General features: G+C 41.7%; 1 long non-coding RNA gene across 1 annotated transcript in view; it reads left to right on the top strand.

The window, feature by feature from the left end:
- Nucleotides 1–5125: 5125 nt before the first annotated feature.
- Nucleotides 5126–11171, top strand: part of LOC116070483 — a 10091-nt gene continuing 4045 nt past the window's right edge. Inside the window, exon 1 of the long non-coding RNA XR_004110418.1 lies at nucleotides 5126–5306. This is a non-coding gene — a long non-coding RNA (uncharacterized LOC116070483). The remainder of the gene's footprint in view (nucleotides 5307–11171) is intronic.

The raw sequence follows: 11171 nt of genomic DNA, 5'->3' as shown, positions 1-11171 counted from the left end.
AAAAAATAAAAAATAAAAAACAAAACCAAGAACAAAAACAAAAAACCCCTACAAAACAAAAATGAAACTAAGACAAAAGAAACAAAAAACCCCCAAAATATACCACAAATACCACTATATATGTATGTGTATATGTATATGTATATGTGTATGTATATGTGTATGTATATGCATATGTATATGTATATGTGTGTATATATGTATATATATATATATCACAGAGTCTGAAGGTGGGTGCTGTTATAAATCTCATTTATAAGGAAATAAACATACTTAAGGGTCTAGTGAATTATTTCCTATAAGCCCAAGAGTCTATCCTCTCACTGGAGGCTCTGCTAGGAGAGCAGATGCTGGAGAACTGGGGTGTATTGAATGGAGGTTGAGTAGTAAAGCCACTCCCCAAGTTTCTATGTGGAGGCCCTCATGTGATCTTTGAAGGGGCCCTGAAAACAGTGTCCTTACCCTCAAAGAAACCCAATCTGATACAGGCGATATCTGATACAATCCTGTGTGAGTAATGCCTTTTCTAGAATATTCCAGTTTCCTGGACCTCACTGCAAATGGCCAAGCAGTAGCAGTCCTGGCTGGGAGATATGAAAACACACAGTCACAGTAACGTGGCAGAGGGCAAGTCCCTGACTTTCTTTTACTCTGTTATTCTGAGCACTGCCAACCTCTTCCCTGGTGAGCATAGACTGCTTTAGTTTGGGCAATCACTACCACAGGCCAAAGTTGCCTGTGAGAACAGTTATCTGGAAATGAGAAATAACAAGAGTCAGAAGTGAAAGCACTGGCAAGAGAAGAGATCATCAAGTGCACTTGCGATTCAAGGTAAATGTGAAATTTGAATTGTTTCTCCTTTGAGGCAGGGTCTCACAGTGTTGCTAGACTAGCCTCAAATTTATGAGTAGCTTGTGCCTAGGACTTGGATTACAGGCAAGCCACACTGTAACAGGCCTGCTAAATATGAAACTCTGAGCTGATGTTGAGAACATAGCTAGAATTTATTTGATTATCTTTTTTTTTTTTTTTTTTGGTTTTTCGAGACAGGGTTTCTCTGAGTAGCCTTGGCTGTCGAACTCAGAAATCCACCTGCCTCTGCCTCCCAAGTGCTGGGATTAAAGGCGTGTGCCACCACCGCCCGGCTGATTATCATTTTTATATATATTTATAATTATATCACTTCTCCCCTCTCTTTCTTTCCTCCAGCTCCTTCCATGTCCCTTCCTCTCATGCTCCTCCACTGTCAAATTGATAGCCACTTTTACCTTATTATTGTTACACACGCACACACAAACACATATGCATGAACACATGCACGCCTGCAGACATATGCACACACACCTAAGCACACACATGCATGCATATACACAGGAGCACATACACACTCTCTTGCACACATGCATGCAGACACACACAAACACACACACCTTCATACACAGTTACATATGTAAATACAAGCTGCTGAGTCCATCTTTGTATATGATTTGGGGGCTAACTGCTTTGTATTAGATAACCAATCATGGGAGCACTTAATTTGCTCTCTTTCACCAGTCATTAGTTGCCTGTAGCTTTCCTTCTTCCATGTTATCAAGTCTCTTGATATTGTCATTGTTCAGGTCTTGTTTACGAAGTCAATTCTTAAGAAAGGCAAACAGCAGACTTCCTGGTATTCTTAAATTTAAAAGGTATTAAATCAATTCATGACACTGTAAAAAAAAAATTAAACAGTTTTGAAGCCAAGCTCTAGCCTTGTTTTGAATTCAGTATTCACATGGTATCATAATGTAGTTCAAGTTTCCTGCTACAGAACATTGAAGTTTTCTTCAATTAGTTGCAATTAATGTGACATAGCAAGTGGATGCCCTTGATTACTTATAGATCTCATTGATTACTTGTAGTTATTTCTATAAATAGCATATAGTAGAGTGAATTTACAAATCTGATAATTTTTATGACTTTGCCTTCTGAAAATTTGCTCCTAGATTGTAGCAAATTATCCCCCCATCCTTACCAATACATGTATCCTCATCAATGTGTATGAACAATGTTATTTTGAAAATTGAGATGAGTTTGCCATATAGAGTTGGCTGGGTTGAGACTCACAGTGTAGCCCAGGCTGGTCTTAATTTGTGATCTTTCTGTTTTATTTGTCATTCTGAAACTGTCTTGTTTGATTACTATGATTATCCTCATATATTCTTGAGATCTTAATCAAAAATTTCAAAATCAAAAATCAGTGAGGGTGTCTCACTGATCTGGAGCTCCCACTGGCTAGGCTGAGTGGTCAGTGAGCTCCAGGGAACTACTGGTCTCTGCCACATCTCTTGCCCTCAAGAGATGCAGCTAGAGTACAGGCCAATGTAGCTGGCTTTTACGTAGCTGTACTCATGTTTGTGTGGTTGCCATTTGACCAACTGATCCCATCTTCCAAACCCCTGTAAAAAAAAGTGTTTGTTTATTGCAATCAGGAGTAAAATTGTTTCCCTGATTTCTTTCTCAGCATGTTTGTGGTTACTATATCAGAAGGCTATTGATTTTTGTATGTAAGTTTTGTATCCTGCTTTTTCTTTCTGAAAGAGTTAAATTTTTAAGAGTTTTCTGGTGGAGTCTTTAGGGTCTCTTATGAATAAAATCATATTATTTGTAAAAATTATATACTTTAAGTCCTTCATTTTCTATTTATGCCCTTTGATTTTTTTCTCTTGTTTTATGGTTCCAGCTAAGTCATCAAGCATTACATTGGATAAGAATAGCCCTTGTTTTGTTCCTGGTTTTAATGGAAATACTTTGAATTTTTTGGTTTTATTATCAATCACATAGGCTAGGTTGGTCATATAGAGCTTTTTTTGTAAAAAAGAAAAATTGGTTATTTTATTTATTTAATTTTCAAATGTTATCCCCATATCCAGTTTCTCCTCCACAACCCTCCCTCCCCCCGCCCCTGCTTCTGTTAGGGTACTCCCCTAACCACCCACCCACTCTTGGCTAGCACCCTAGCATTCCCCGTCTCCAGAGGACCAAGGGGTTATCTTCCTTGTGATGCCAGATAAGGCAATCCTCTGCTACATAACCAACTATAGTCATGGGTCCCTCCATGTGTACCCTTTGGTTGGGGGTTTAGTTTGTGGGAGCTTTGGGGGGTCTGGTTGGTTGATATTGTTGTTGTTGTTTTCTTGGATATTTTATTTATTTACATTTTAAATGTTATCCCCTTTCCCAGTTTCCCCATCCCATCCTCCCTCCCTCCTGCTTCTATGAGGGTGCTCTCCCATGCCCCCACCCAGTCCTGTCTCTCCACCCTGGCATTCCCCTACACTGGGTCATTGAGCCTTCAGAGGACCAAGGGCTGCTCCTCCCACTGAAGTCTGACAAGGCCATCTTCTGCTACATATGCAGCTGGAGCCATGGATCAACCCATGTGTACTGTTTGGTTTGAGGTTTAGTCTCTGGGAGCTCTGGGGATACTGGTTGGTTCATATTGTTGTTCTGCCTATGGGTTGCAAACCCCTTCAGCTCCTTCAGTCCTTTTTCTAACTCTTTCAATGGGGACCTCATGCTTAGTCCAATAGTTGGCTGTGAGCATCAGCCTCTGTATTTGTCAGGCTCTGTCAGAACCTCTCAGGAGACAGCTATATCAGGCTCCTGTCAGCAAGCATTTCTTGGCATCTGCAATAGTGTTTGGGTCTGGTATCTGTCTAAGGAGTGGATCCCCAGGTGGGGCAGTCTCTGGATGGCCTTTCCTTCAGTCTCTGCTCCATACTTTGTCTCCATATTTCCTTCCGTGAGTATTTTGTTCTTCCTTCTAAGAAGAACTGAAACACCCACACTTTGGCCTTCCTTCTTCTTGAGCTTCATATGGTCTGTGAATTATATCTTGGGTATTCCGAACTTTTGGGCTAATATCCACTTACCAGTGAGTCCATACCATGTGTGTTCTTTTGTGATTGGGTTACCTTACTTAGGATGATATTTTTCAGTTCCATCCATTTGCCTAAGAATTTCATGAATTTATCATTTTTAATAACTGAGTAGTACTCCATTGTGTAAATATACCACATTTTCTGTATCCATTCCTCTGTTTAGGGACATCTGGGTTCTTTCCAGCTTCTAGCAATTATAAATAAAGGTGCTATTGTTGTATTAGGATCCTGGCTCACATCCATACAGACCACACCAGGCCAATACAGTTCCATGTGTGGTTTATTGTGGGGGAAAAGAGCAAAGGTGGGGGTGAAGATGAAGGGGAGAGAGAGAGAGATGAGAGAGAGAGGTCTGACTTCTATTTGAATTGTGAAGTAGTTGCTCTCAGGTAAAGGTGGGAGATGAGCCAAGTGGATTCTGGGAATGTATGGTGGTTGCCATGGCAACAGATGCACGGGTCCCTCTCACCTATGTGTGATGTCACTGGGTTTGGAGACAATCTGCCGTGCTGGTTCTTGATACTAACATAACTCCCTTTTTCTTATTATAAAGACAAGGAAAAAAAGGGGAGGGGAAAGCTGATGATGAAAAGGGAATAGGGGCATCGTGTCTCTTAAACTGTTTTCTGCAGTCTAGGGGCATTGTCAACTTTGGGGTGTAGATGACTTTCAATCTCAGGGTCCACCTGGTAAACGTTCACATCAGGTTCCTCTGTGAACAGTGGCTGGTAATCCTTTAACAATAACTGATTAATAGTTTAATTAGAAATTTTTGTATTTGTTGTTGAAAGAATGTAGACACAAGATTAATGAGGAAGGGATCAAATAATAACACCAGGAAGATGACTAGGAGAGGCATTACAAAAGGGAATATCCACTTCCATATAGGATTTTTGAAAATTCCAGAACTGGAGGTCTCATGTTCCCTGAAATTCTGTATGTTTGATTGTAGCTCCTGGAGTTTATTTCTCACTATCCTGGATTGGTTGACATAGAAGCAGCATTCTTCTTGGAAGAACAGGCAAAGACCACTTTCTTTAGCTGTCAGGACATCTAGCCCCCATCAGTTCTAAAGCACCACAGCTGCCAAAGAATAGATCTGTTTCTGGATAACAAGCATGGTTTTAGACATCTTTTTGAAAACTGCTGTCAAACTTGGAAGTGAACTCATTTTATTAAGTCATAGAAGTCATTATCCCTGCAATTCCAGTACCAACATCTATGGCTATTCCCACAGTGACCAGAGTGGCACTACTTGAACTTCCCTCTTATCTTGGGCAACTATCATATCTACAACTGGGATTGGAAGGGGCTTGTTTCCCTGGATTACTCCTAGTTCAGGGAAAAGAAATACTAACATGCAAACTTCTGACCACCTAGCAGGTAGGTGATGAGTGCCATAAAGAATCGATGTGTTTTAAACTGCAGGGCATTGTGGCAGAGATGATGTATCAAGGGTTGTGGTTCTATTGCAGTGTAGGGATCTTAGTGTTCCTACAAAACATGTCCCGGAGGTCTTAAAACAGTTTGCCATGCCAAAAAGAAGGATAGAGGAAAGTATGGAGTCATGGCAACATCTGAGTTAGGGCAACTGACAAAAAGTGAGGTAAGATTACTTGGCAGTATCACCACAGAGGCTGTAAGTGGCAATTGTGAATTATTTCCAGGGGGTACTCATAGCCAGCAATCTTTAAAGCAACCAGGTCTGATGACATTAAGGAGTTGGTAGGCCGAGGTCTAGGTCTGAAGCAAAAGGGGAAATGACAAGTTAGTGCCATTTATGAGGGGTGATGTCAAAGAGGTAAGGTCCTTGGAGGAGTGTTTGATTACTTCTACTTTTTCGATACCTAGGGGTTGGGCAATTGAGACATATTTTCTCTGGATATGGATGGTACTTACTGGGGACCTGGGTTGATTTTTACGGTAGAGCTTACCAAGGACTCCTGTCTCCCACCTGGGATTCTATGGGTCTTTTATGTAAAAAAAGAGTGTCTTGCAGTGTTGATAGAAGAAATGATTGGTCTGTGATTCTAGCATATATATCTGACAAGACCAATATGGGCAGCTCCCATATTCATCTGGCCATTTTTTACAATGATCTTTTGTCTGGTCAAAGAGAAAGCAAGTAAAGAGATCATATTTAGATGGGAGAACAGATACAAGGATGATAGCAATTTGGATCAGTTCCTGGCATCCAGCTATGGAGCAGTTTCCTGATCCTATTTGTAAAGACTGTTTGTTATCTGTGGGGGTTTCTTGAACCTTGGCTCTCCAGATGTAAGGGCTATCCTGGATGGAAACAAACAGCAGGGGGAGGATGAGAAACCCATGTGTAATCCAGTGAGGTTGAGCACAGCTGCTGGAGTGGAGTCTCATATTCTGGGATTAGGGACAAGGAGGGTGGTCTCAACTTCTTCTGGAGCTTAGCAGAGCACTGTCCTGTTAGGGTCAATGTATATGAAGAAGAATCATTTTTAGGTGGAGGAATGAAAGGTTTGAGGTGAGACAGATGGACCCAATGAGAGAGTCCCTTGAGTATAGCATCTGTAGGGGTCACGAGGAGAATTACCTTAAAAGGGCCCTGCCATTTAGGAGAAAGGGGTGAGGGCCAATGGTCTGCAGGGGATAGAAGGACCTGGTCTCCAATGTTGATAGGCAGGGACAGGGGACAGTGTGTTGTTGCAGTAGATGTTGGTCAACAAAGTTCCATAGGAGAGAACAGAGGAGGTGGCAAAGTAGTGGGGTGAGTAGATGGTCTGGGAGGGGAGAGCATTTACATGAAAGACCAGGAGTTAGGACTGGACTTCCATACATGAGTTCAAAGGGTGAGATGAGGAAAGGCCACGTGGGGAGAGCTCGTAGCCTGAAAAGAACCAGAGGTAGGAGTTTTGCCCAATCAAGGTGAAGTTCCTCTGGCAGCTTAACCAGAGTGTTTTTTAAAGAGCGGTTGGTTCTTTCTACCTTACCTGAAGGTTGACGGTGGTAGGGGATGTGAAAATGCCAGGGGGATATTTAGGGCCTTAGAATTTGAGAAATTTGGGAAGTAAATTTAGGATCATTGTCTGACTAGAGGGAAGGTAGGACACGAAACCGGGGGATGATCTCTTGGAGGAGGAGATCAGAGACTGTCTGAACCCTTCTGTTAGTAGTGGGAAATGTCTCCACCCATCCCGAGAAGGTATCCACCAAGACCAGGAGGTACTTGACACATTTGACAATGGGCATGTAGGTAAAGTCAAGATGACAGTCAGTTCCAGGAAGGGAGCCTCTAGCCTGATTGGTAGGAAAAGGGGTGCTACAACACCTTGAGTTGGAGTCTGATATCTGACAGATTTTGCAAGAAGCAGTGATTAAAAAAAAAAAAAAGAACTTAAGCTGTAAAAAAGGAGTAAGCTGTAAGAAAATGTCTGGCTGTTAAGATGAAAGAGTTGGTGAAGATAGGACAGAGTTTGAGGAGTGGCAGGAATGAAGGTGGGGATATGGGTTGCAGTGTAAGGATGTCCTGAGGAGAGTGAGACATCCCAAACAAAGGGTCTCAGCCTTTATGGTCTGGAGCTCTAGCTGCCTCATCAGCTCAGTTGTTTCCCTTGGAGAAAAAAGAGTCATCCATCTGGTGGAATCTGCAGTGGACAATTCCAATAGCTGTGGGGACATGGGAGCCTTTAGAAGGGCCATAATTTGATTTGCATTAGTTACTGATCCTCCTATTGTGGCAAGGAAAAGGAGGATCCTTCCAGATAGTGGCGTGAACAGGAGGATATGGAAAGCATATTTGGAATCTGTGTAGATGTTGCGAGATTGTCCCTGTGCTGGCTGAAAGGCACTGGTGAGGACTATAAGTTCAGCCTGTTGATTAGTGGTATAGAGCAGGAAGGACTTATGCCTCCACCACTTCAGTGTCTGACACTATGACATAGTGGGTTTGGAGACGATCTGCTGTGCTGGTTCCTGATAACAAAAGCTATGAACATAGTGGAGCATAGTGGAGATATTGGAGCATCTTTTTGGTCTAGCTGGATCCTCAGGTCCAATTTTCTGAGGAATCACCAGACTTCCTATGAGGTTGCAAATCACTTCAGCTCTTTCAGTCCTTCCTCTAACTTCTCCGTTGGGGTCACAACGCTCAGTCCAACGTTTGGCTGCATGCATCCACATCTGTATTGGTCAGGCTCTGACAGAGCCTCTTAGGGGACAGCTATACCAGGCTCCTGTCAACAAGTGCTTCTTGACATCAGCAATAGTGTCTAGGTTTGGTGTCTGCAGATGGGATGGATCCCTAAGTAGGGCAGTCTCTGGATGGTCTTTCCTTCAGTCTCTTCTTCACTCTTTATCCCTGAATTTCCTTTTGACAGGAGGAGTTATGGATTAATATAATTAATATGGATGGCCCCATCCCTCAACCGGGGGCCATTCCTGTCCACTGGATATGGTCTGTACAGATTCTATCTTCCCTTTGTTAGGTATTTTGGTTAATGTCCTGATTGTTGGGTCATTGGAACCTCTTGGGTCCCTCTCATCTGGGACATACTAGTGGCTACCCCTAGTTCTCTCTCCACTACTGCTTCACACCTCCTTTCAAATTCATGACTCTCTGTACTTCTCCCCAATCTCCTTCCATATCTGAACTCCCCCCTTTTCCTCGCCCCTCCTCTATCCCGCCTATACCCCCCTCTCTCTACTTCCTGAGATTATTTCCCCCTTCTGAGTAGCACTGTAGCATCCACACCTTGGTGTGGTCTTCTTTTTTCTTGGCTGTCATATGGTCTGTGAGTTGTATCGTTGGTATGCCTAGTTTCTTTTTGGCTAATATCCACTTATCAATGAGGTGCATGCCATGTGTGTTCTTTTGTGACTGGGTTAGCTCACTTAGGATGACATTTTCTAGTTCCATCTATTTGCCTGAGAATTTCATGAAGACATTGTTTTTAATAGCTGAATAAATGTGTAACTGTGCCACATTTTCTGTATCTATTTCTCTCTTGAGGGATTTCTGGGTTGTTTCCAGCTTCTGGCCATTATAAGTAAGGCTGCTATGAACATACTGAAGCATGTGTCCTTGTCATATGTTGGAGCATCTTTTGGTTGTATGACCATATAGCTGAGTCTTCAGGTAGAACTATTTCCAGTTTTCTGAGGAACCTCCAGACTGATTTCCAGAGTGGTTGTACCAGCTTGCAATCCCACAAGAGACAATGGAGGAGTGTTCCTCTTTCTCCACATCCTCACCAGCATTGGCTGTCACCTGAGTTTTTGATCTTAGCCATTGTGACCAGTGTGAGGTGGAATATCAGGGTCATTTTGATTTGTATTTCCCCAATGACTAAGGATGTTGAACATTTCTTTAGGTGCTTCTCAATCATTCGATATTCCTCAGTTGACAATTCTTTGTTTAGCTCTGTACTCCCTTTTTAATAGGGGTATTTGGTTCTCTGGAGCCTAACTTCTTGAGTTCTTTGTCTGTATCGGATATTAGATCTTTTCTAAATCTGTAGGCTACTGTTTTGTCCCGATGACTGTTGTTTTCCTTACAGAAGCTTTTCAATTTTCTGAGACCTTATTTGTCTGTAGCTGATCTTACAGCCTAGCCATTAGTGTTTTGTTCAGAAAAATTTCCCCTGTGCCAATGTGTTTGAGGTTCTTTCCCACTTTCTCTCCAATTAGATTCATTGGATCTGGTTTTATGTGGAAGTCTTTGATCCACTTGTACATGAGTTTTGTACAAGGAGATAAGAATGGATCAATTTGGATTCTTCTACTTGTTGACAACAAGTTGAACCAGCACCATTTGTTGAAGATGCTGTCTATTTTCCACTGTATGGTTTTGGCTCCTTTGACGAAGATCAAGTGATCAAAGGTGTGTGGGCTCATTTCTGGATCTTCGATTCTATCCCATTGATCTACCTGCCTGTCTTTACACCAATACCATGCAGTTTTTTTCACTATTGCTTGAGGTCAGGGATGGTGATTCCCCCAGAAGTTCTTTTATTGTTCAGAATGGTTTTAGCTATCCTGGGTTTTCTGTTATTCCAGATTAATTTGAGAATTGCTCTTTCTATCTCTGTGAAGAATTGAGTTGGAGTTTTGTTGGGGATTGCATTGAATCTGTAAATTGCTTTTGGTAAGATGGCCATTTTTACTATATTAATCCTGCCAATCCATAAGCATGGGAGATCTTTCCAGCTTCTGAGATCTTCTTTGATTTCTTTCTTCAGAGACTTGAAGTGAATGTCATACAGGTCTTTCACTTCTTGGTTAGAGTCACACCAAGATATTTTATATTATTTGTAACTATTATAAAGGGTATCATTTCCTTAATTTCTTTTTCAGCCCATTTATCCTTTTAGTAGAAGAAAGCTACCTATTTTCTTGAGTTAATTTTGTATCCAACCACTTTGCTGAACCTGTTTATCAGCTGTAGGAGTTTTCTTGTGGATTGTTTGGGTCACTTATGTATACTCTCATATCATCCAGAAATAGTGATATCTTGACTTCTTCCTTTCCAGTTTGTATCTCTTTGATCCATTTTCTTTTTTTTTTTCTTTTTTACAATATCTCCTTTCCCAGGTTCCCCTCCAAAAAAAAAAAGAAAGAAAATAAGAAAAAAAAATAACCAAAACCAAACCAATCCCCTGTTCCCTCCCTCCTTCCCCTGCTCACCATCTCACCCCCTCCTGCTTACTGACCCTGGCATTCCTCTCTCTACACTAGGGCATAGAACCTTCACCGGGACAAGGTCGTCTCCTCCTATTGATGACCGGCTTGGCCATCGTCTGCTATACACATGCTGCTGGAGCCATGAGTCTCCCCATGTGTACTCTTTGGTTGGAGTTTTAGTCTCTGGGAGCTTTGAGGGTACTAATTGATCCATCCCAATCTCCTTGTACAAAGCTCAAGTTCAACTGGATCAAGGACCTCCACATAAAACCAGATACACTCAAACTAATAGAAAAGAAAGTAGGGAAGAGCCTCGAGCACATAGGCACTGGGGAAAATTTCCTGAACAGAACACCAATAGCTTATGCTCTAAGATAAAGAATCGACAAATGGGACTTCATAAAGTTGCAAAGCTTCTGTAAGGCAAAAGACACTGTCAATAGGACAAAAAAGCAACCAACAAATTGGGAAAAGATCTTCACCAATTCTATATCTGATAGAGGGCTAATATCCAATATATACAAAAAACTCAAGAAGTTAGACTCCAGAAAGCCAAATAACCCTATTTAAAAATGGGGTACAGAGCTAAACAAA

The sequence above is a fragment of the Mastomys coucha genome, unplaced genomic scaffold (genome assembly GCF_008632895.1).
Source record: "Mastomys coucha isolate ucsf_1 unplaced genomic scaffold, UCSF_Mcou_1 pScaffold22, whole genome shotgun sequence".
In the NCBI taxonomy this organism is placed as follows: Eukaryota; Metazoa; Chordata; class Mammalia; order Rodentia; family Muridae; genus Mastomys; species Mastomys coucha.
The sequence above is the reverse complement of the archived record's forward strand: the minus strand, read 5'-3'. Positions and strand labels throughout refer to the sequence as shown.